Genomic DNA, 5,136 nt, shown 5'->3' on the forward strand with positions numbered 1-5,136 from the left:
TATAAGGCCCAGAAAAGTTGAAACCAAAAGGATGCACAATAATTCCATGCAAACACCAACAAAAAGAAAGCTTGCAGAACTATACTAATAATAGACAATGTAGACTTTAAGGCAAAAATTATTGCTAAAAATAAAGAGGGGCATTTCAAATGATGAAAGACGCAATCCACCAGAAATGTATAACACTTCTAAATTTGGATACATAGTCTCCAAACATGTAAAACAAAACTGACAATCAAGAAAAGAAATAGACAAAGCCAAAATCATAGAAGAGTTTAACATACCTGTCTCAGTAACTGGTACAACAGGGAAAATAATCAACAGACATACAGAAATTTAGAACAACATGATTAACTTTACTGTGTGTGTGTGTGTGTGTGTGTGTGTGTGTGTAAAACAGACTGCTAGAACATAGCACTCAACACTTGTATTATACATATTCTATTCAAGTTCATCTTAGCACTTGTATTATACACATCCTATTCAAGTTCACATGGAACACTTAACAAAATCATATCTATATATCTGGACCGTAAAGGAAGTTACAACAACTTTTCTAAGTGTTAAATCAAAGTACGTTCTCTGATCACAGTGGAATTAAGTTAGAAAGAAATAACAAAAAATACTATGAGAAAATCCCTAAATGATTAGAAAATAAGCAGTACATTTCTTTTTTTTTCTTTAGATACTGTTTTTTCCCTATCACCCTTATTTCTATTTTCTATTTAAGAATTTTATAGGAAGAGCTTAAGACCACTCAGTGGCTGTTCCTCCCATTAGCTGCAGACCAGTCTTCAGCGGCATGCTAAGTGTTCCAGTCTTCAGCAGGGAACTGCTGCAGAAGTGCAGACGGCACCTGCACACCTTCAGACCAGTCTGCGACCTCGAGTTGAGTAGTAGTAAATTCAGAAGCTGGAGCAGTCCATTCACCCTGAAATTCCTCCTTGGTCACAGCCTTTTTAGCAGCAGCCTGCTCTTCCTTTTCAATCTCTTCAGGATCTCTGTAGAGGTAGAGATCAGGCATTGCCTCCCACAGGTGCTCATGGGAGATGGTGCCATGTGTACACAGAACTTTCCAGGCCGGCACCCACCACATTGGACTCGCTGAGTGAGCTCCCTTGTTGTTGCATGGGATGACAATGCCCACATAGTGCAGAGGAAAGTCTGTGTTACACAGAGCAATGATAGGCAGGTTAACATAAGTTGCCTCTGTGAGAGGCTGGTGGTTACCCCTGGGATCAGTAGCCACCAAAATTTGTAGCTCTCAGAAGCTACAAACCAGCTCCTAGATCTGGTTAATGAAGTTTCTAGGAGTGAAGCGACCAGCAATAGGAGTGGCTCCAGTGACAGCAGCAAACTTTAGCACAGCTCCCTGGCCAGTATTTCTGGAGGATATGACACTGACATCAACTGGGTTTTTAATAGCAACAATGACATAAGCTGTCAGCAGAAGCTTCTCCCAGGTTCTCTTCAGATTTATGATGTAGATGCCATCACTTTTCCTTTTGTAAATGTACTGTTCCATTTGGAAGTCAAAGTTGGTGGCACCTAAGTGGGTTTCTGCTAAAAGGAATTTAAGGACATCCTCCTGCTTCATTTGCACAACATCAAGGGCTCTGGACATTGTGAAAGTTTCCCTTTAACTTACAATGGAAACCCAGAACAATATCAATTTCTGTTCTCGGTAGAGCAGAAAAAACAGCAATACGTTTCTAAATAACCCATGTATCAAAGGTGGAATCACAATAAAAATTACAAAATACTTAAGAGTAAAGGATAATATGGGGCCAGCCCCATGGTGTAGTGGTTCAAGTTCCATGCACTCTGCTTTGGCTGCCTGGGTTCATGGGTTTGGGTCCTAGGCGCAGATCTATACCACTCGTCAGCCATACTGTGGCAGCGTCCCACATACAAAATAGAGGAAGATGGGCACAGATGTTAGCTCAGGGTTAGTCTTCCTCAAGCAAACAAAGAGGAAGATTGGCAACAGATGTTAGCTCAGGGAAGATCTTCCTCAGAAAAAAAAAAAAAAGGTAAAGGATAATAAAAATATGACATCAAAACTTGTGGGATTCAGCTAAAGCAGGGGTCAGAGGGAAATTTATAGTCTTAACTGCATATATTAGAAGAAAAGAAAGTCTGAAATTTTATTATGGGCATCTATCTCAAGAGTTAGAATAAAAAATAGCAAATTAAACTCAAAGAACATAAAAGGAAGAAAAAATGTTAAGAAAAGAACAGAAATTAGTGAAATTGAAAACAAACATATACCAGAGAAAATCAGCACTAATAATACTGATAAATATCCAGCAAAACTGATAAAAGAAAAACCAAACCAGAAAAAATAAAAATCATCAACAACAAAGGCCCACACACATTAAAAAGGGATGTTATGTACAATTTTTTGGCAATACATTTGAAAATGTAGGTGAAATGTATACAGGAGAAAATAGGAAATCTGAAGTCTATTTTCTGTTAAAGTATTTAAACTGTAATAAAAAAGGAACAACAAAAGCCTCTCCTCAAAGAAAATTTCAGATTCAGAAGGACTCACTAATAAAATCTTCCAAACATTCAAGACTCATTAACATCTTAAATAAAATTTTCCCAAGAATAGAGAAAAAAAAAGAACTTGTAATTCATTTTATGAGGCTAGAATAACATTGATACCAAACCATATCCAGGACATTTCAAAAAAGCAAACTTAAAGTCCAATTTATTTTATATGCATAGAGGCAGAAATCCTCAGGAAAATAACACAACAAATTTAGGTTCATTCTGGGAAGGAGTGCAATGTTGCTTTAACATATAAAGTAAGGTAATTTACCACACTAATAGCAAAAAGAGGGAAAAATACAATAATCTTGATATAAGCAAAGCATTTGATAAAATCCAATACTTTTTTTTTTCTGTGGTGCGGAAGATTGGCCCTGAGCTAACATCTGCCAATTCTCCTCTTTTTGCTGAGGAAGACTGACCATGTGCTAACATCCATGTCCATCTTCCTCCACTTTATATGGGACGCCGCCACAGCATGGCTTGCCAAGTGGTGCATCGGTGTGCGCCCGGGATCTGAACCGGGAACCCCAGGCCGCCACAGTGGAGCACGCGCACTTAACTGCTTGCGCCACTGGGCTGGCCCCTCCAATATGTGTTTTTGACTTAAAAATAAATCCCTTAGGAAACTAGTGTTCACTGGGGACTTCTTTAATCTACAAAAAAACCTACAAGAAACAACTTATGGTAAAATGATAAAAGCTTTCCCCCTACAACTGAGAAGCGGAGAACAATGCCTAATATCACAATTTCTATTCAACACTTTACTGGAAGTGCTACCCAGTGCCACCCTGCCAGGCCTCAGAAATTGGAATATTTCAGGATCTAGCAATAGCTCTGGATCTCTTATGTTACTATTCCTGCATCTACCAGGAACAGCACTCTTCCCTACTGCAGGTCTACTGCCTACACTGACGCTGGCCTATCTATATCTTTTATTGCCACATATCCTCTGTTTGAGTTTCTACCTCATGTCAGTTCACCTGTACTGACATTAACTCACTCTCTCCATGTATTTCACAATCACACTCCATGAAGATTTGTACCACCACAATGGAAAACCATTGAGCGTTATCTTGAAAGGCAGAACATTTGCATACCATACAATCCAGCAATTTCACTCCTAGGTATGCCATGGAGAAAATTTTGTACCTATGTACCAGAAGCAATTAGAAGAAAGCTTATGACAGCATAGATCATAGTATTTTTTTTCTATTATGAAAAATGATAGTTTTTAACAGTAGAATTGATTAATAAATTTTGTACTTATGTACCAGGAGCAATTAGAAGAAAGCTCAAGGCAGCACAGATCACGGTATTTTTTTCTATTATGAAAAATGATAGTTTTTAACAGTAGAATTGATTAATAAATTATGGAAGATTAACACATTAAGGATACAATCATGAAAATAAATAAAATAACAAACATAATCACCTAAATGAATTGTGGAAGCTTAATGTTGAATGAATACATATATTCATGACCAAAAATTTTAAAAATTAAGAGAATGATAAACACAAAATTTAGGGTATTGATTAGTGCTGATCTGGACAAAAAGCAGGGAAATGGGATGAGAAGAAATATAGGAGTAGCGGCAAATAATATTGTACTTCTTGGTTGGGTGATGGTTTCATGGGTGTTCATTATACTACTGTTTTATAATGCATATACATTATGTATACATATTCTTTATATACACCAAGTGACCACGTCTTTTATTACAAATGATAATAAATAGGGAATTGCAGTGGTCGGTGACAATCCCCTTGCTGTAGAATGCAGAGGCAACTACTTTATATGGCTAATCAGGTGTTTTGTCTTATTTTATGTAATAGATGAGCATCATCTAAAATGCTTCAAACCTACGGGCTGCTTCTTACGTTTGCTGATGGTACAAAGGCACATACAGAAAAAATTAGACGACTTGATTGAGCTCTTGGCGGACCTCTAACTTCAGGTTACCTCAGAGGCTACTGGCCCTAGGGATGAGCTTTCTTTGGGTCAGCCATCCGCGCCCGTCCAGTCAGCAGCGATCCAGTCGCGTGCACTGAGCTCAAGAAGCCAGTGGATGTGGCAGGCGTTCTGTGGCTTCCCTAGACGGAGAGTGCGATCTATCGGCTAGCGGCTTGTTTGGTCTATCCTGTACGTGGCATGAGCTCATCTAGCAAATATTAAGGTACAAAGTTCTAAATAGACTGCCCTTTCCCATCAGAGGGCAATTTGAATCTCAGTGTAATGTTTCCTGCATTTTAGAGCTCCCACACACTTTCAAATCATTCCTTGTAAATATAAAAGTTTTGTAGCCTTAAAATTTTATGGTATCTGAAAGCTAGGGTTTACTGATGTAATATTTTTTTTTCCTCAGAGCATTCTGGATAGTTTAATCCGCAGCTGTAACTGACACCTTGCCCTACTCAAAATTCTACAACTCTGTCATTAGGATTAAATGGCTCATATGTGACTAGATAAGCTTGAGTCTAAACATTCATTTATTTAATATTTAATTGTTAGAATTTACTTTTTGTAGATAAAGCAATTTAGGAGAATCATTTGGCAGTACTTCTGCTTAGAAAATTATC

At 37.9% G+C, this 5,136-nt stretch overlaps 1 pseudogene; it reads right to left on the reverse strand.

Moving 5' to 3' along the window:
• Positions 1–805: 805 nt before the first annotated feature.
• On the reverse strand, positions 806–1,624 carry LOC101393948 (small ribosomal subunit protein uS2 pseudogene; annotated as a pseudogene).
• Between the last annotated feature and the right edge of the window lie 3,512 nt (positions 1,625–5,136).

Source organism: Ceratotherium simum, chromosome 12 (assembly GCF_057802395.1).
Source record: "Ceratotherium simum simum isolate JZ-2026a chromosome 12, ASM5780239v1, whole genome shotgun sequence".
Classification (NCBI taxonomy): Eukaryota; Metazoa; Chordata; class Mammalia; order Perissodactyla; family Rhinocerotidae; genus Ceratotherium; species Ceratotherium simum.